General features: G+C 38.8%; 1 pseudogene; it reads right to left on the reverse strand.

Annotated features, from left to right (window-relative positions):
- Positions 1-1991: 1991 nt before the first annotated feature.
- On the reverse strand, positions 1992-21560 carry LOC117407564 (myosin heavy chain, fast skeletal muscle-like; annotated as a pseudogene).
- Between the last annotated feature and the right edge of the window lie 380 nt (positions 21561-21940).

Genomic DNA, 21940 nt, shown 5'->3' on the forward strand with positions numbered 1-21940 from the left:
CGAGCCAGAAAGGGAGGAGCTGCCGCTGCCAGAGCCCAGAGGGGAGGAGCTGCCGCTGCCAGAGCCCAGAGGGGAGGAGCTGCCGCTGCCAGAGCCCAGAGGGGAGGAGCTGCCGCTGCCAGAGCCCAGAGGGGAGGAGCTGCCGCTGCCAGAGCCCAGAGGGGAGGAGCTGCCGCTTCCGGAGCCTAGGGAGGAGGTGACAAGCGTACCTCCACCACAGCCCCGACCACCACCCCTACGGTCCAGTCCGGCGTCACTGCGTCCAGTCCCTCACCCCTTGCTCCTGGACACCCTGTTGGTTAGCCTGGACCTCCCTTCACTTGACCTGGAGCCCAGGAGTCGGCAGGATCGGGCACAGTTCTCCACCTGGTCCCCTGCTCCGCTCCTCCCGGACATTAAGACGTCGCTATGCTGCTCCCAGACGTCGCATACGCTCCCCCTGGTCGCCACTTCGCTCCCCCTTGCTGACCGGACGTCGCTGCACTGGGTCCCAGCTGCAGACCTCTGCCCGCTACTGCAGCCTCCAGTGCCCCGGTTGTCGTGCCGGTCGCCCCTGACAAACCGGTGGGGTCCCTCGTCGCCGGTGCGCGTCCCCTACCGGGCTGACCCAGGAGGTGGACCGATCCACCCTCGAGTTCGCCCGTGGAAGAGGGCGAAAATTGACATTTATGGACTCGAGGGTGGGTGGTTGTGGTTTAGGGGAGGAGGTGGCCGTCTCGTGGCCTGTGTCTTGGAAAGACAAGGGGGGGGAAATGTAATATAGCGGGTTGTGAGAGACGGCAGGGAGGGGGTTAAAACCTCCCTGCAAAGTAAAAAGAAAAAAAAACATGTGAGAATGCACCGTATTGATTGCTTTATTGTTTCATTTAGTTTGTTAATTGTTTAGTTTAATTGTTTTATTATTAATTATCATCCGCACCTGGGCGTTATTAAAAATTAGGTCCAGGTGCGGGAGTTTAAAAGGAGAGCAAGCAGTCTGCTCGAGGCTGCTGAATGGAAGGAGGCAGAGAGGGGTGCTGTCTCAGAGTAGCCAAAGGAAGAGAGAAAAGTAAGTGCGGTGTTAAACCTGGGTTTTGTGAAGACGGGAAAACAGCTTAGCTGTCCCGTGTTAGGAAGGGTTCCTGAAAGTTGAGTTAGTGCTCCAAGAAGAGCTAGGTGTTTATTTTGTGTGTTATTAAAAAAATTGCGCAACCGCGCTGAAAATCCAATTTGAGTGTCCTGGGTCGTGTTTTTAAAGGGGCAACGAACCCGAGTGGGTGAGTCCGTTTACAATATATATATTATAGTTGTATTGTAATTAAATAGCTTCTTGCTAATTAAAGATGTGCGCTTATTTGATTTGTAGCTAGTGTTTGCTGAAGTTCATCTGAAACTATTTTTCCTCATTATATAATTAGTCTTTAATAGGGGCTCTGTAATACTTGTGGTTAGAATGGTTAGAATAGATTTACTTAGTGACCACCTAGTCTTTCAACCTTGTGATCTTAGAATAAAATATTAGTTATTTGCGATTTTAACTAGCGACGTCTCTAATGTTCATTTAATATGCATTTTTTTTAACCTTGTAAATAAAACTAGAACCACAAGTTGGCAAATGTTATATTTTTCACTGTATATGGTTACCATATGACTACATGTACACTAGGACAGTTCGGTATTTTCAACTCACACCCCAATGCATTCTGGTGACTGTAGTCTGGCTGTGAAAGGTACCTGAGACAGGTAAAACATACCTCAGTTTATCAATTCCTTGTTCCTGTGTGCTGAGTTGGTTAAGTGGAAAAGATCCCATTGCTTACCTTACAGCTGTGCTTGAGTCCTGGTGTTCTCAATGTGCTCACAATATTGTTTAACTGGAGATTGTTCACAAAATGTAGCTGACGCATCTCTTACTGATCAGCAACCTTGCGAGGTACCAGGGAGCTTTTCAATGGGACCAACCGTAGCATTGAGAAAAGAGAAAAAATCCACCACAGAGCCTTAGAGAAGATGCTTGCAAACTATTTTTATTTTCAGAACTACCAGCGCTTATACAGGAACTACTTCACAATGAAATTCATATTGTATGAATCTCTTATCTACTCTTCAGCTTGACTCTTCTGCTGCTCTTCTACTCTTCTTTAACCTATTGAAACAAAAGTAAATGCACCATTAAATACTGAGCAAAAACACAAATAATATTAGTGTTTGACCAATAATTTAATACATGCTGGAACATATAACACAGCACCTTGCTTGATACAGCTATCTGATTTATACACAATCCAGTAATTTAGCAAACAAACCAAATAATATTTTGGATGTCAAAATCATTAATCTAACACATGGGGCCCCAGCAATGGCTGCAAGCTCTATGCTCATGCAGTCCAGTTAGGATTGCTTAGACAGTGTAAAGAGTTCCCAATATTATCACAAAGTGTCCAGCATGTGATTCAGCAGGCATGTTTCAGTAGCCTTTATGGGGCTCTGCACACTGGCAGTTTGCGGCAGAGATTTAGAGGTGTGGCCTCATTTACACATGATCTTGCGGGACATTTCATGGACCTGTTAAACATTAAATAAACCTATGTAGTCAGTATTTCAGAGCACTACAAAGCCTAAACATAGTGGTACTTGCTTCCTTATTAAAACAGTGCTGTCATTTGTTAAAGGCAAGCATGCAGATATCCCCCTGCAGTTGCTGCCGACATTCTCTGTCTGGTGTGTGGAGTTACCCATACACTGAGTCTGCGTGTTCTGCATCCACTGAATTGGTTGGAAGTGTAAGGCAAAGCTTTGCCAAGTTATACAGATGTGGAAATCGATTAGAAACAGTCCCAAAACTCATTTACCCTCTGGGCATCTGGCATACTTTAATAAAGGCAATATGTGCAGCACGTTCATTGTCATATTATTTGTCCCATCTTGCCTATCAAGAGTCTTGTTACTAATGCATTTGCACCCTGGCATTGTCGTCACTTGCGGCTGGCACTGGGGTCGCTACCTTCAGCTGTGGGCACCTGCTTTGCACTCTTCTACTGTTCAAAATGTTTCTGGCTAGTTCTTCGGCTAGCTGCATATAAAATTTCTCCTTGTTATCTTGTTGGTCATGCATGCCTTGTGAAGAATAAAAGAGTTGATGGCTGCGAGATCCAATACATTTTAAAACACATGATCAAGCCACATGACTGAATGTTTCAGTGCCATCTATTTAGGAAAATTCATAAACGCACAGCCCCGTTTCTGCCAGACAGGCAGAGTAAATTCAATTTCAAAACTGCAAATGGTCAAATTGACTGCTGTGTGTTAAAAGCGACGAAGGAAAATGGTAAGTGACTGCCTGCATGGGAAAGCCTAATTCCGCTAGTTTAGCTGGCAACCCTGGTTGAAAGATGCTGTGTCTGCGCTCCGGTCGAGCTGACAGTGACAAAGTATTGATTTGCTAGTTTTGTTGGATAATAAAATCAGTTTTGGACCAATTGTGCCTGCTATAGCTGGAAGCTGATTGACTGATGATACTGAATCGTTTTCTAATTGGAAAAAAATTATTGTTTAGATATCTCACATGATATACAATGGTGGCGTAGTGAGAATGTAGTCCGGAAACTGTGTGTGACATCCCTACCACCGTGACTTCACTTCTTAACTTACCTTTCCCAGATCACGGCTTTTAGTCCTCAGCTTGTTGACCTGGGATTCAGCGATATCAGCGCGCTCCTCACTCTCCTCAAGCTCGTGCTGCACCTTCCTGTACCTAGACAGGTGGGTGTTGACTTGTTCCTCCTAAAAGGCAAATACATGAAACTTCTTGAGGGACTTTTTAATTGAAATAAAGCTTCTTAGTACAAAAACAAAATATATTCTTGTCCAAAAAAAAAGCGATATATAAAAAAACATCACTTACAGCTTCCTCAGCCTGCCTCTTGTAAGCCTTCACTTTCATTTGCAGCTTATCAACCAGATCCTGGAGTCTGGCGATATTCTTCCTGTCTTCTTCAGCCTGCAGGCAAATTATTATTATTATTATTATTATTATTATTATTATTATTATTATTATTATTAGGAATAATGTACACCCAACTGTGCAATATAAGGCTGTAATTCTATCAATGCACTAGCTCAAGTAATTTATCAATGCTACCAGAAACCTGAGAGGAGAAAATCCACAGAAACTGTTGTATTACCTGGTAGGTGAGCTCCTTGGCCCTTCTTTCATATTTCCGGACTCCTTTAACTGACTCAGCACTACGTCTTTGTTCAGCTTCAAGCTCATTTTCCAGCTCGCGCACCTGGAAATTATTGCAACTATTAAACCCAGTTCAGTTTCTTGTACAAGGGAATTATTAGTCTGTATGTTCAGCTCACCCTGGTCTCCAGTTTCTGGAGCTGTTTCTTTCCACCCTTCATGGCCAGCTGCTCAGCCTCATCCAGACGGTGGGTCAGGTCCTTCACTGTCTGCTCCATGTTCTTCTTCATTCTCTCCAGGTGAGAGCTGGTGTCCTGTTCCTTCTTGAGCTCCTCTGCCATCATGGCAGCCTGATATTTGAATAAAATATATGAATGGAATGAAGTGATTTAGAACTGTAGCAGCAGTAGGAGTGGGGGATTGTAAGGGATTTAGCCACTGGAGCTAAACGCAATAGCTTGATGGTGGAGCTCTGATCCTGAACACTATATTAGTTAGTAAAAGTGGCCACAGCCAGAATCAGAAATGTATACCTTAAACTGGTGGCTTTGTCACATTTGGTGAGGTAGACAAAGAAGTAAGTGAAAAAAGATTATATTCTGGCTAAGCAGAAGTCAAGCAGGCAGACATACGGACAGACACTGCGACTCACATCGGTAATAGATTTCTTGGCTTTTTCTTCTGCATTTCTTGCTTCCTGGGTGGCATCCTCCACCTCACCTTGCAGCTGGGTAATGTCAGACTCAAGCTTCTTCTTGGTGTTGATAAGACTGGTATTCTGTCAAGGTAAAGGTTGTAAGTTGATGACAACTGATTAATATAAAAAAGAACAAGAAATTATAAATTAGGTGGGAAACAAATCTTCCAACCTGGGAGTGCAGCAGCTGCACACGCTCACTGGCATCAAGGAGCTCCTGTTCAGCCACTTTGCGGCCTCTCTCTGTCTGTTCCAGGACAGCCCTCATCTCTTCAATTTCAGCCTGCATCAGGGTGTTCCTGCGTTCCACCATGGCGAGCTGTTCCTTCATGTCTTCCTGTCCTCGGAGAGCATCGTCAAGGTGCAGTTGGGCATCCTGGACAAAACACAGAAATCAGTAAAATCATTAGGAACATTTTTAAGACAATGGAAGTGTTCTTTAATAGCTGCAATGACAGAAACAGTCCGCACCTTGAGTTGACCTTGGACGTTCCTCAGTTGTTTCTGAGCTTCAGCTGCTTGGCGGTTGGCGTGACTCAGCTGAATTTCCATTTCATTCAGATCTCCCTCCATCTTCTTCTTCACTCTCAGGGCGTCATTGCGGCTCCTAATTTCAGAGTCGAGAGTGCTCTGCATAGAGTCGATCACTCTCTGACTGTTTCTCTTCAGCTGTTCAAGCTCCTCGTCTTTCTCGGCGATCTTTCTGTCAATCTCAGACTTCACCTGGTTCAGCTCAAGCTGGACGCGAAGAATCTTTGACTCCTCATGCTCCAACGTGGCCTTTTAAAAAAACATACAATGTAAAAGCTGTTAAAACATGTCTGTGTGTTTACATTCCTCCAACTGAAGGAAATACATTGATTCAACTAGCCTAGCTTTTGTTATAACCAAAGCATTTTAATTTCTAAAGTTACGAAAATGTTTTGCAATATTGTACCTAAAAACTTGAGATCATACTGAAGTCGTCTCCAATTATACCAATTAAACAATATTTAATTCAAAAGAATTGTAATTACATGAACCTGCTCCTATGCTAATGCGATTGCATGGATATATTTTTATGTTTTGCAACAGTGCTGATCACTTGAAAAATATTTTCTCAACAGTAGCACATGATAATAGATGTGATAACAGTGAGCATATGATTGAAAATGACAACAAACACTTAACAAGTTATCTGTTCCTGATGATGATTTATTTTTAAGTTTCAAACTGTGATTTATTTTACACAGCTTTGTCAAATATTTCTTATTCTACTGTATTCCGGTTGTGTTTTTACATGGCAGTAAAGAGACAATGAAAATATGTTGCAAGAATAGCAAATAACTGATTCGTCACGTAAACATGATCTTTCTGTAGCCCTAACTGAAGAGCTAGAGCTGTGAAAACAGGGATATGTATTTCTTCATCGAGTTTAATCAGAGATTACATCTTGCCTAGGACTACAACCCCACAATGCAATGCAGGTATGACACATTCCTGAGGAAAAGCTGAAATCAAAATGATTTCATATCAAAAAGATAAAACAAAGGTAAGACAAATAATAACTTATACAATATGAATAGGTTTGAGCACGATATATATTAAATCACACTGACGGTTACTGATTGACACATGTAAAGGGCAGCCGGTGTTGAGTAAGTTACAGATTATATTCAATTTAATTAATACCTAACAATTGCACATTTCTTAAAGGTAATCTCTCAGAAAATACGAGTGTTTGCACACCCATATTAAAAACAATGGAGATGAGAAGGTGTGTGTTTTTAAAGAATTACCTCTGCTTCCTCCAAGGCGGTTTGGATTTCTGACTTTTCAGTTTCAATCTGCTTCTTCGACTTCTCCAGTTCATGAATAATTTTGCCACCCTCACCAATCTGCTCAGTCAGATCAGAGATCTCCTCTACAAGATGAAGAAGATGAAGAATGTTGTTAATATCAGAATCCAAGATTTAACTGGGTAGTTTTCATATATAATATCAGATTGATTGCAGGTTCTGAGCACATCAAAGCAGTGTAACACAAGAGCACACTATAATAGTAAATGGGACTCAGTTGTCCTTGAGCATACATGTTCTGTTTAAAGCATGTTGTTTGCACTGTTAAACTCAGGACTTGTGGTTTATAAAGAATTACATGCCGTAAAAGCCTACACATGCTTTGCTTATATGGAATATCATACTTTAAACCAAATTCAGTAAAAATATTTATAGTTAGGAGCTTATCCAGCATTTCATAGTATATATATATTTTTAAGTTTTTACATTATTTTTCAAAAATGGGTATTTTCACATGGAAGTAAATATTACACAACATTTCCTACATTTCACTGGAATCGTAAAATCTGTAGTGACCGTGACAAAATACAGCCTTACACATAATGCTCCCTGCCTCATCTACCTAGCCAGGGAGCAGTCTGTTTGTATCCTTCTCTTTCATTGAGGGGTGTCTCTGATTTTACTTGCTGGGGTAGTGACCTTCCTATTTTTATTAGTAACGTCAAGGTAAATACCCTACGGCATGCAATGCAAGGGGGCTTACGCTGTAAATTCTTGTTCTCCCGTTTAAGGGTTTCAAGGTGGTCCAAAGCTTCTTCATAAGAGTTCTTCATCTTGAAAAGCTCAGTGCTGAGAGAGCGAGCCTCTTTCTGTGCAGCCTCCAGCTCTGCCTGGCTTTCTTCAAATTTCTGCTTCCAGTCAGCTAGAACCTGAATGAATATGTGTCATGAATATACATCAAAACCTTGCCTCACTTATTTTCTTGAGTGATTCATATATTAAATATGTACTGCAGACTCAGCCATAGTGGAAAATTAAATGCCCCTCGGGAAATCTATTGTTACCTCCAGGGTACCTGTGGCTTCGGGCATTATAGCCCCTGTCTGTAACAATAGTCTTCCCTCGGGTCAATATCTATACTATAATTATAGTGGCGCAGTAACACCACTATAGTTAGGGTTGAGTTGGATGTTTAATGTTAAACCCCAATTTCTGTACTTTAATAACTCTGACCCCGTTCAATGGATTTGCACAAAAATTTGGATGTGTGGCCCCTTTGGTTAAATCTCTTGATGTGGACCATTTCTTTCTGCTCGGATATGCGGATTCCGAGATCCAGATAGTGAAGAAAAAAATCTGTGTTTTTTGCTGTTTTTATTTGTCGGTCTCTAGCTCCAAAAATGGTTTGGAATTTTTGTTTCACAATTTTACGGTACAAGAGGCCTGACCCAAAATAGTGCATTTTCTGGTTTGGTGAAAAAATATTAATCTGTTCCTGAGTTATAGGGATTTTAAATTTTGGTTCTGAGCATGCTCAGTACAGCTCATGTAGTTAGATATTTGATCTCGAAAATTGAATTGGTCTCACAACAAATTATCCTTTTTTGCAAGGGTCTAATATTCTTTTGTCAAAAAAAAAAATCTTTGATTTGAGGCGGACATTTTTTTTCACTTTTTAAAAATCAAAAACTGAAACTACCTGAAAATCGTATATCTTTAGTAAATGACATGTCTGTATATAACTGGGACTCCATAACAGTTGACTTTTCATTTTGTGAAAGGCAAATGAGTTTATTTTACCTTTTAAAATCTTTTTCGCTACTCAACTAGGAACAATAGGAAAAAAGCAGATGTTCTGGTGAAAACAGAAGTACTGTTTACTCAAAAAGGAATTTAGAATGTCATTTCTTGTGTTGTGATGGGGGTCTACTTTCGTGAAGTTATTTAGTTCACACAAAAAAGCAGCAGTATGTTTTTATAACCTTGCTTATAAAGCAACTAAACTATAAAACATCATTTTATGAGTGAAATGACAATAATTTGAATAAATGGTGACACACAAAAACAAAATACTGAATCACGAGGTCTCAAACCACCTTGTATTGTATGCTTATTTTTTCTTATTTGGTCAAAGAAGCTTGCCAGGGCTACTTCCAACAGATCTCAGATAATAAAGGATTGCTTGGTACGGCCTTTAGTTATAGTTCAAAGTTGCGCGAGGTTATGTCCCAAATGGGATTTTCACTGCTGGAGTCTCGTGAGAATAAGGTATGGCTTTAGGACATGTTTCCAAGCAAATGTTTTCGGCCAATTGTACAGCTTTTTAGCATGAGAAGGCAGTTTAGCCATCCTTTAAGTCATACAATGTTTTAGACATGCACTTCCTAAATTGAGTGGAAACCCAGCCAAACAGGTACAGAATTATACTAAAGGGAAAACTATTCAATCACAACTACAGAGTGAAGTGATTGGTGTGAGAGTCTTTCAAACATACATACAAGGGGATCATTTTTTGATTTAAGAGATATCCCATTGTGTGTTTTACTGGACATTAAGATCATTCATGTCTGTAAAAAACATGAATCAACTCATTAACATATGCTTGAGAACAATCAATCCTCCAGCTGTCATTATGTACATTATGTATTTGTGAAAAACTCCCCTAAACCATTTGATCGTCTTTGTAATTTTATGAGATTTACAAATACAAATTGAAAGACGCAGGTAAGAATGCTAGCTCCAGGGCAAAAGAGGACATGCAGACTGCGCTCACAGATTTCTGTCTTGGAAACCAAGCCTCTTAATGTAGTTCAGTATCAGCATACAGGCGATAGACGCCAGAACTAATTTACCACAACAGGGTAAAGAAGCAGATGCATGAGAATCACAGATCTTTGATGGCATAGCTCAAGAAGATGATCAACAGCAGACAATATCTTATCCCTCTATAGCTGCCTTTGTAATAAACATCTTTTGGGTACCTTGTCAAAGTTTCTCTGCTTCTTGTCGAGAGCAGCAGCTTGTGCATTTGCTCTTTCTACATCAATCATCAGATCTTCCACTTCACCCTGGAGTCTCAGTTTTGTTTTTTCCAGAGAGGCACACTTTGAGTTCACAGCCTCAATGTGTTCCTCAGCATCTTGAAGGCGCTGTGCTAGCTTTTTCCTGGGAAAAGTGTTCAAGTACAGAAAAGGTTAAAGAATGAAATAATTTAAATGAATATAAAGTTGTAAGTTAACTATGACTATTTACTTTGCTTCCTCAAGCTCCTCCGTGCGCTGGATAGCATCAGTTTCGTATTTTGATCTCCACTGAGCCACCTCACTGTTAGCCTTTGACATTGCACGCTGCAGCTCAGCCTTGGCTTCCTGCTCCTCCTCATATTGCTCACGAAGCAGGTCACAGTCATGGCGGGCAGATTGCACACCATGAGCCAGGGCAGTCTTGGCCTTTAAAGAATGATGGGAATATTACAAATTCAATTTAAAAAACAGTACAAGACAAAAACACAGTATATAAAAAGGAAGGAGACATGTATTACTTTTGTTTCTTCCTCCATGTGCCTCTTGAGCTCCTCAATTTGCTGAGTGAAAGCCTGTTTTCCTCTTGTGAGCTGAGAAATTAAAGATTCTTTCTCATCCATTTGGCGAGAGAATTCACCTAAAGCAAAAATATTCATTGCTATTTAAAAACAGTCCTTCCTTTTACAACATGTACAATAACATCATGCAGCAACTGCAGTAAAAGCATACCATTCTCTGTCAGGAGACGGGCTCTTTGAGCACTGATGTCATTGATCTGACGGATATTCTCATCGTTCTTCGTCTTAATTTCACTATATTGGTCCTCCAGAGAACGACACATCTTTTCCAGGTTTGCCTTTAATTAAAAGTTGAAAAAGATTAGTGTACAATAACTCAATTTTTTATTGTATATTAGAGCACAAACTTGTGCTGTTTACCTTGGATTTGGCTACAGATTCCATGTTGCTGGAGAGGTCATCAAGCTCCATTTTATATTCACTTTTCTCTTTCTCAAGCTTCTGTTTCACACGCTGGAGGTTGTCAATCTGTTCTCCCAGTTCCGCCACGCTGTCGGCTTGCTTTTTGCGAAGAGCAGCGGCAGTAGCTTCATGCTGCAGAGTGGACTCCTCCAGGTCTCGTCTGAGCTTCTGAAACTCAGCTTCACGTTTCTTGTTCATTTCAATCTGAGCTGAAGTTGCACCGCCAGCTTCCTCAAGCCTTTCACTGATCTCTTCAAGTTCCCTGGAAAGATCAGCTCTCTGCTTTTCAATCTTTGCCCGAGATGCTCGTTCGGCCTCGATTTCTTCTTCAAGTTCTTCAATGCGGGCCTAGAAAATGAAAAATTGAGCAGATGGAATTAAACATTTATAATCATTTCTCATCTGTGAATTAAAAGATTTGGATTTCCGCACAATACCTGTAGCTCCTTAATCTTCTTTTGAAGTTGAGCACCCAAAGCTTGTTCATCTTCAATTTTGCTCAGCAGTTGACTTGTTTCAAAGTCCTTCCTGTAAAGTTCAAAGAAAATATACGGCGCATTTTTACATGGTTGTTCTTTTGTTAAATATCCAAAGTTTCTTTAGGATATACATTTAAAAAAATACAATCTTACTTCTTTATCTTCTCATCTGATTGCTGCTTGTCGTTTTCTAGATCCATTATGGATTCCTGGGCTAGTTTCAGATCTCCCTCAAGCTTTCTCTTGGCTCTCTCAAGGTCCATACGGAGTTTCTTTTCTTGCTCCAATGAACCTTCAAGCTAAATAAAAGGAATAGCAAATTATATTATATTAATATATTTGATTAAATTAAACCCCATTGAGTCTCTGTATCGTCGGCTTCACTCACATCGTCCACTTGTTGTTCCAGCTTAGACTTTGCTTTGGTCAGAGTGTTGACTTTGTCCTCCTCTGCTTGCAGGTCATCAAGGGTCTGTTGGTGTGCCTCTTGGAGGGCTTTCTTTTCCTTGGTTAATTTTGCAATGCTTTCATCCTGAGCAGCCATTTCTTCAGTAAGGTTTTTAACCTATATGAAAGGGTTAGAAACCAAACAAATGGATGTATTTGCTGTCCAGTTTTTTAATAAATAATTGTATGTCATTTGTTAAAATCCTAACCTTATTTTCTGTGGCATGCTTCTCCTTCTCAACTTTGGCCAATGTAAGCTCTAGGTCATCAATGTCTTTCTTGAGCTCACTGCACTCATCTTCCAGTTTTCTTTTCTTGGCAGTCAGCTCAGAATTCATTTCCTCCTCATCTTCCAATCTCTCAGTAATCTCTTTAACTTTAGCCTCAAGCTGGATTTTGCTTTTGATAAGCCCTTCACATCTTTCTTCAGCATCAGAGAGATTTTCACTTTCCTTTTAAGACATTAAGTAAAAGTATTGTTATCAACAAATATAGATTTGAATGCATAACCTGTTTTAGTGCAGCACGTTTGCACAATATTGACAATACTTGAAAGGATTAGTAACTGGGAAGTTATTTTTTTACAGCAATCTCCTGAGATACTATAGTTAAAATGGGACCATTCCCCACTTCCAAAAATGAATCTTCATTTCTGTGATTTAAATACTGAGCCACTGCATGGCACTAATAATGGGATCATGGTGATGCAAACATTGCCACCCATTTAAAAGTAGGCAACTGTAACATGATAACTTTATTAAATCCACAGAGAGCATTTTTTAAGAGATCGGGATTCACTGTCTAACAGTTTAATTGTGTTTTCTTACCCCTTCACTGGCTTCTTTCCTGTAAATAACCAATCAACTGCTGCCCCTATTGACTGACGTGCTTTCAGCCAATAACTTACTTTAACCCAGAAAACACTATTGAGGTGAGATGACCTAGGAAGTGCAAACAGACAACCTGAGAATAAGGCTTAGAAACTGAGAGCTTCCTACTTAATGTTTTAGAATGAGCTATTGTGTTATTGCACACAGCTGTGTGCAATAACACATTTCTTTCAAAACTGCACATTTGCGGCCTATTTTGCTAATGGAAGTGCAAAATTGCTAATATTTATGACATTATTGTGTTAATTTGAATTACTTTAAGAGAAAGAGAAAAAATATAAAATAGGTAATACAGCAAGTTCAAATATAACTTGACTTCACCTAATTGAATAATCAATACTGTATGGTGGGGCCCGTTGTGTCTTGTTACTTTTTTATATGATTACAGACTCCTGTCCATGAATTAAGAACATGAGAACATAAGAAAGTTTACAAACGAGAGGAGGCCATTCAGCCCATCTTGCTTGTTTGGTTGTTAGTAGCTTATTGATCCCAGAATCTCATCAAGCAGCTTCTTGAAGGATCCCAGGGTGTCAGCTTCAATAACATTAAATTGTACTTATTTGGTCCAAGAGAAGGTACTTTTTAATCTAGTACATTATTAATTTCTCTAGGCTGTGACTAAATTAAATATTGAAATTAACATAATGTATGAGGACAAAAAAGACATAGTACAAAACAGATTCATACAGACTGGACTTGAAGCAGCAGGTCATTCTTTTCCTGCATCACAGAAACCATTTTCTCCTCAAGCTCCTTTCGCTTTGCTTCTGCTTTGGCCAGATTTTCTTTGCACTTTTCAAATTCTTCCTTCATGTTGGCCATTTCCTTTTCAGATTCAGCACTCTTCAGGAGTGGCTTGATCTTGAAGTAGAGCTTCATCCACGGCCAGTGTTTCACATTCATGAATGAACGAATGTTGTACTGGATGGTGAAAATGGACTCCCTATAATACAAGAACAAGGTAATAACTTCAGTTCTAGACTACTTCTATAATTATGTTATGTAAGTGCACATGCTGACTAAATACTGCATGCAGTCTGAATAATACAATGCACCATATACCTACTTCTTAAGCTGAGCTGTTGAGAACAAGACCACTGCCAAGTAATAATAAAAAAAACTAGCTTGAGGAACCGTTAGTTAAACTGATTTTTGACTCTATTAAGAACAAGGGGTGGTGTAATCATGACTATATATTAATACCTGTTAAGCCCTGTTAACAGTCACATTACACAGATACATAGATCTGGGGGGTTGAAGTAGTGTGGGATTCAGAACTGTTCTAAATGTTTAACAATTTGCTCATAACTCAAATATATCAAGCAGTTCAGATGTTTTTGCAATTCCTCTGTATTTCTTCATTCACCTCCTTTCCATCATCTTTTGGAATTCTGTTCTCATCAGAAACCCACGACAGAGAGCCTGAGTACTAGTGATGAGTTTGGCCAATTTTTCATCTCGCATCTCCTCAAGTACACCCAGCAGACCAGCTTTAAAGAACACCTGTATTCAAGAGTTCCAAGGTAAAATATGGTTTTGTCAACATGGCACAACATTAAATTAGGAGAACGGAGTTCATTAATCTTATAGCAATAAACAAAGAGTCTCTATCTTGAAAATTATTGATTTTCATTAGTGTAATGTGGTTTACATGGGCCTTTAAATGAATTGTTACTATACAATAGCATTTTCAAGGTGATGCTAATTGTAAAGATATATTTATGTATACTAACCTTGGTATGCCCAAATTTATACTCCTCATGATTTACTTCAATTGAGGCCAAAAGCTTCTCTGATGCTTTCTTGTTGTCCATGAACTGACCCTCAGGTATAACACTTGCATTTAACACTTTGTATCTATGTCAAAAATAGAACATGTCATTATACACTTTTGATAGCTGCACAGAGAAATGTAAGAGAGGGAACACTCAGAGGTGTTGATACCTTTGCTTGAAGTCACCATACAAGATTCTGCTTGGGAATCCCTTTCTGCAAATTCTGATACCTTCTAGCACACCATTGCATCTCAGCTGGTGGATGACCAAGAAGTTTTCCATTAAACCTAAAATTACAATTAGAAATGTGTCACAAACTTATTTTAAAATCATGATACCTGTCACAGACATACATGATCATATTATAATCACCTGGAGTCTTCGACTCGTTGGGAATTAAGCAACGCACAAAGTGTGGATGGGTACTTCTTAAGTTAGTCATCAGTTTGTTTAAGTTCTCCTGTGGAATGACAAATATATGATACATTTAGCTCTTCTAATTTACAAAATAGCACCGACTTTTTTAAACGGTGGGAGCAACAGGAATAAACTGACCATAAACTGAAGATAAAGAAAAAACACATACCCTGAAAAGAGCTGACACTGTTTGAAAGGAGCCACCCTTCTTCTTCTTTCCACCCCCCTTTGCAGCAGCAGCCTCATCTTTAAATACAAAGAATAAACTTCAGACTGATAAAATACAAATGGTTCTAAAACAATCTTTAATATGTTGTTTTTCTAAAATGCAGTTGAAACTAATTTAGATATTAAGAAAATCAATATTTTTATGTAGTATTCAGCCACTGTCAAAAAAAGAAAACCACTCAAAGCCCTACACTGCACATACAATATAATAAGTGAAAGTAGTGCTGTAATGAAATTAATTACAAATAATGTGATTTCAAGGTGAATAGAGGTATGGCATTTTACCAGCACCGCCAGCTGGAAAAGCAGCATAGAGGTGGGCCAGGAGTTTCATGGATGATTTCTGGTACAGCCCCACTACAGTGTCGTTCAGTGGGTCCTTGTTCTTCTCCAGCCAGCCGTTGACACTGTAGTCCACAGTGCCGGCATAGTGCATCAGGGAGAAGCTGGCCTCAGCTTTGCCTTTGACTGGTTTAGGTTTTTGGAAGGCGCTGCTCTTGCCAAGGTGCTGGTCGTACAGCTTGTTCTTGAAAGAAGTGTCTGAGGCCTTGGGGAACATGCACTCCTCTTCAAGGATGGAGAATATTCCCATAGGCTAGTGGAAATTAAGATGTAAATGTTAGAAATAGAATAGCGAGAGGCCAAGGATGGTGCAAAGATGATTATGTTTTTTACAAACCTTTTCAATAAGCTCAATGCAAGCAGCCAAATCCATACCAAAGTCAATGAACTCCCAAATAATCCCTTCTTTCTTGTACTCTTCTTGTTCCAGTACAAACATGTGATGGTTGAAGAACTGTTGCAGTTTTTCATTGGTGAAGTTGATGCACAGCTGCTCCAAGCTATTGAACTAAATACATGTATGAAATATATGAATATCATCAGTAGCAATAATAAAACATGTGACAGGTAGTAAAACATATATAAGCAATATGATAAATTAAACTTACATCAAAGATCTCAAATCCTGCAATATCCAGGACTCCAATGTAGAATTGTCTTGCCTGCTTTGTATCCAGCATCTGGTTGATAAGGACAACCATCCACAAGAACAGTTTCTCATAGACAGATTTAGACAGAGCGCCAACAGCATTATTGACCTAATAAGATAAAATTTGAGGCAGTGTTAAACTTATGTTTTATTAAGTTGAATTCAGTGCAATGGAGTAATGGTGTAAACACATTACCTGGGGGACAGTCTGCCCCTTGGTCACATACTCATTCCCCACTTTCACTCTCGGGAAGCACAAGGCTTTCAGCAAGTCGGCTGAGTTCAGTCCCAACAGATAGCTGACTTTATCAGCCACTGAAACCAAACACAAGATGTTATATTTTTTGTACTTAGGATCTTTGTGGTATGGGATGCACTAGTGTAATGTAATGCGGTTTTATTGTCTCTATTAAACAATTAATAGTGCTGAATTTAGAAATATTAGAAGAGACTTTAGTAAAATCAGTGACAAACATTTAGAATATAATTGTTTTTCAATTTCTTCTTCATCTAGTCGAAATCTTGAAAGCAGTGAAAAAGGCTTTGAGATGGAAAGGTTGGGACTACATTTATTATGTTTATTTCAGTATTTCTTAATGTAGTGGGGGTCCAGCCTAAACTGATTTGCATCTAAAAATGTATGGTATAGTTCAAATATATAACAGATTAATCGTACCATAAGTGGCACATGAATAAAGCAGAAACACACAGTTATGAGCAGACCATAAGAGGTCAGTATTATTGACATAATAATGCATAGTCTGTTTACTGCTATATGGAAATTAAAAGGAATTAAGATAGATATGATAAGAATACTAAGTGCTTTTAATTATGATTTAAAGCACACATATTGCCCGTGCTTGTAACGTTACCTTCAGTGCCATCTGGTTCAGCCTGCTCCTCACGTTGCTTCTGCTTGAACTTCATGTTACCGTAGTGCATCACCGCACCAGTTAGTTTGTAAATGCTCATTTTCTGTTCATTTGTGAACCCAAGAATGTCTATGGCAGACTGGATAATGAAAATGACACTCCATTAGTTGCTTGAAAAGGTAATTAAATCATAAAATGTAGATTAATCAGCAGAACTTACATCTGTGGCGTCCAACTCCTCTTTGTCGTCAATACTGGCGACGGTGATCTGCCCTTGACTGATCATAGGGTAATCATAGGGGTTGGTGGTAATGAGAAGCATTTCTGGAAGAAATAAGAAACATTCATATTTAGCCCTATATTTACTAATCCTGATTTCAGGCAACACACTACATTTTACATCTATCTATCTATCTATCTATCTATCTATCTATCTATCTATCTATCTATCTATCTATCTATCTACTAATCTGTTAATGCTGTCTGACGCAAGAGTAGCTGGGAGAGTTTGAGCACGGTGTAGTGAGTGAGCAGGGACAAGGTGCTGCGAGTACTGATTTTTTTCTCTAGTGTAGTGTTTTTTTAATGAATGGGTGTTTATATGTTTTAGGCTGACTTTTGTAAGCAGACGTGGCCGCTATGGCCGTGTTTCAGGGAAACCTGCCCGGCACAGACACACTCTTTTATGAAAAATCGTACTTGGAGATACACAATAAAGATTATAGAAGATCCCCATGTCTCTGTTGAAAAATGCATTGTTGAACTGGGTAAAGCTGTAGGATGTGCAAATATCAAGTCAGCATCACAAATGAATAAGGCTGTCGTCGTGTTTATGAATGATGATGATGTGGTGCAGAGGCTAGATCAAGAGGACTTCGTGATGGATGGGGTTATGTTTTCTGTTTTTCTGCTTTTAACAATTTCAAATATCCTGCCGTTTCTGAGGAATGGGCTCATTGTCAGAGAGTTTAGCAGACATGGACAGATCATGTCCAAAATTTCAATTATCCCTCTAGGCTGTAAATCTCCTGAATTGAAACATGTCGTTTCATTCAGAAGACAGCTCTATATGCTGTTGAACGATATTAACAGAGATCTGAATACTGTATATTAAAGTTTCGAGTGGCTGAGAGTGAATACATTGTTCGTCTGAATTAATACAATGTTTTAAATGTGGCTGTGAAGGACATAAAGCAAAAAAACTGCAAGTGAGATGATGGGGAAAACAACAATGCGGGGAAGGGGACCTTGGGGGAGAGCAATCCTGCTGAGCCCCCAAACTTTGAAATGAGTTGCCAACACATGTGAGGGAAGCCGAGACTCTATCTGTTTTTAAAACCAGACTAAAAACATATTTGTTTGAGCTGTTTGTTTGCATACAAACGTGTCAAGACGAAACTGTACATTGTACATAAAGTCAAATTCCATGTCAACGATGTCGATCTCATTCTTAGTGAATCTGTGTGCCCTTGTATGCCTGTTCGTCCTTCTTTTGTGGATAAAACACAGAAGGCAAGGACATACACCTGGGTTTGCAACGTTCTCAAGATTGAATTACAAAGAACAGTACAAACTTGCTGAGCTGATTCTGAGGACAGGCAGACAAGAAAAAAGTAGCGTAGCTATATCACACTGTACTGTGATTCAATGTGTATATTCTGTGACAACTGCTAATAAAATAAATAAATAAATAATAATAATAATAATAATAATAATAATAATAATAATAATAATAATAATAATAATAATAATAATATATGATGTGTAGAATGACTTTCATTAGTGTTTCAGCACTCGACAGGAGTATATAATACGTTCTTTCACAATGACTTGGATTTTATTACAAAGTCCAGACTAAATTGTCTTTTCTAATAATAACATTTAATCAATTACACGATTGTTTTAATCAGTTATGTAATGGTTTTGAATGTTTCTGACTTTTTATAAGTGCTTAAAGTATTTAAAAATATATATATATATATATATATATATATATATATATATATATATATATATATATATATATTAGCAATGTGTCCTGTGTCTCTCAACAACTACATCTTACCATAAGTTAGCAACCAATCTTTGAGTAATTAATATAAAATAAAAAGTAAAAGAATATAGAATGTTGGCCTAAAGCAACTTTGACAATAAAGGTTAAATGTATTACTCCTATAGATTACTATACAAATAAGTGAATCAAACAATAAGCATAGTGGTAATGAAAAGCACTTCTAGAAGGAAGAACAGCAACAAATAAAAGAATATTTCAAGACAGACAGATCAATCAGCCAGTTAACAGAATGGTTTAGTTTCACCTACCAATGAGCTCTGGCTTGTGGTTGGTCATGATCTGATAGAAGATATGGTAGCTCCTTTCAGCTGACAACTGAAATGTTACTCTGGACTTTTCCAGCAAGTCTGTGATGAATAAGTATTGCAGTCAGAATTTTAAATGTCTAAAATAAGGCACATATGTAAAAGAGATATGACAGGAGAAAGAATTAACTTACAGGTCTCAATATCAGCGGAAGCCAGTTTTCCTGTTGCTCCGAAGTGAATTCTGATAAATTTACCCTTAATGAAAATAAAATGAAATCACATAGATATGCTAATACACTGTTAATGGTTTAAGAAAGTCTAAACATGCAGTAAAATAATGGAAACAAAAACGTTGTCACTTACAAAGCGAGACGAGTTGTCATTTCTCACAGTTTTGGCATTACCAAAAGCTTCCAGCAGAGGGTTAGCTGAAATAATCTGATCCTCCAGAGTTCCCTATATAAGACACAATCCTAGAGTTAGTTAATGGAACTGGAACCAGTTGAATGTTCCGTACTATTTGATGTCAATGACAGTAGTTTCCAACCTGGATTTTTCCAGGAGCCGCCTCTTTCTTCTTATCACCAGCTACTGCGATTGTCGCAAAGTACTGGATGACACGTTTGGTGTTCACAGTCTTTCCTGCACCAGATTCTCCACTGAATACAAGAGAAAAATGTGTTGAGCTGATATTTCTTTAGAGGTTTATTTTTGTATAATGTTTGTAATTGTATCCATACTTACGTGATCAGGATTGACTGGTTTTCATGATCTGTAAAGATAATGAATTTTACATTTAAATATTAGTTTACATTATTACATAGTTTTACTTATATTAGAAAACATTCAGTACCACCATAACTCCAGTCACAGTCAACGACCACATGGTAGAGTCTTCATCAACGGGCACTATTGCTTAAGCAACTGATTTCCATTTGACGCTTGGGAGAGGCTGCTGCTCAGCTGAACCACCCCAGTGTAATACCCCTCCTTCAGGTTTAATTCAACTTTAAGCTTTTTCACCTTAACAATAAAAAGGGTACACATTTTCAGAATATCCTACCCCTCCGCCCCCCAAAATATATAATTGACAGGGGAAGAGGCCTCAGAAGCCAGCTACATTTTTGGATTATGATTAAAATAGAGAATTTACTTTCGACTCCAATACAAGGGCTTAAGAATGTAGGGAAGCAGACTGGAGAAACGGTGCCAAGCAAATGTGGTTGCTATTGTGAATTGACAAAAACAAGAAATAATACAAAATTATGACCTCTAGTTATTCTAATCTATATTCATGACCCACAGAAGATGGAAGAATTGTATGAGATGACATAGCTGGGGGGAGGGATTGTCATGTATGCAGTGGTACATGAAATCCAAAGGGATTTTGAAAACATGGGAAATTAAATTAAATGTGACTTCTGGCTACAGTATTTGGCATAGTCAGCAGGGCAACCCTTTACTTGTAGTGCAGCTTGTGTACAGAAGTAATCAAGGTGAGAAATCAGTTGTTGGATATGTGGGAGAGGAATGAGATATGAGAATAGGTGGAAGGAACACATAGCTAATTTTTTAAATACTTACCAGTAAGCATGAACTGATAGGCATTGTCAGAGACAGAGAAGATGTGTGGTGGAGCCTCCATACGCTTCTTGCCTCTGTATGCAACAACTACGGACTGGTCGTACACTGGAAGCCACTTGTATGGATTCACAGTAGCGCAAAACAGCCCAGAGTAAGTCTGAAATTGTACAATGGAATATTACATACAGTTCATTCATAAGTAAATAGTCTTTTGATTGTATTTATTTATTTTGTATGAACACTCTTACGTAGATCATCCATGCAGCATAACGCTCTTTGAGGTTATACAGCACAGTTGGTTCACTGAGGTGGGTCATCATGGCCATGTCCTCAATTTTATCATACTTGGGAGGGTTCATAGGGAAGACTTGGTCATCCTTAACAGTGACGGTCTGAAAAGCAAAAAAGGACAAACTTAAAAAATCTGACAAACATGACTTTTCCTGCATTTTTTGAAAGGAAAGGGTTTAATACATGGTACATATTAACACTGCAATTGGTGTAACTGTCTATGTAAGGAGGGAAAGTGCAGGTGAACAGATGGTTCTTACAATGTTAAACCATTTAAATGTGTTTCACATCAGGATACCCAAGTAATGGGAAAGAGCAGGTTACCCTTTTATATACAATGCAGCAGGAAATAACAGAAATGTAAGCCATAGAAGATGCTGTTTTTACTGTAATGTGACTTACTTGTCCTTCATCAGTTTTTACAGTGACTTTGCCACCTTCTTTACTCTGGATAACACCTTTTACGTAGAGCTCTTTGGGTTCTACTACGTAGCAGGCAGTTTTTGCATCAAAGGGTTTGCTTTGCGCCTCAATTCTTTCCTTCTCGGGCTTCCGGAGGTAGATGGCCGCCTTCCCATATATCTCCATCTCTGCGTCCGAACTCATGATGACGGTTTACTGTGGGAATAAATAATGAAGACAGTTAACTGAACATGTTGGTCATTATTATATCTGGATATATAAATGTAATATGAAAACCCAGAGAACAGCAGCTACATGGTGTAATAAGTTAACCCCTTGTCTGCCTCCCAATATATAATTGTGTCCTTTAAGGTCTAAAAGCCAATTGGTTTCTCTTTATTATCATACAAAGTGACTATAATTGTGAAAGTGATTCACCTGTGTACACAATTTCATGAAGTTAGTCACTGTCATTATCTCCTGTCCATTCAGGCTATTGCTCCCTGAATTTGTCTATGTAAACAAAGCAAAGTCAGTATTATAGTAGTAGTATTATGGCTAAAAATCCCTTACTGTGTTGAATTAAAATGTGTTTT

Source organism: Acipenser ruthenus, chromosome 57 (genome assembly GCF_902713425.1).
Source record: "Acipenser ruthenus chromosome 57, fAciRut3.2 maternal haplotype, whole genome shotgun sequence".
Taxonomy (NCBI): domain Eukaryota; kingdom Metazoa; phylum Chordata; class Actinopteri; order Acipenseriformes; family Acipenseridae; genus Acipenser; species Acipenser ruthenus.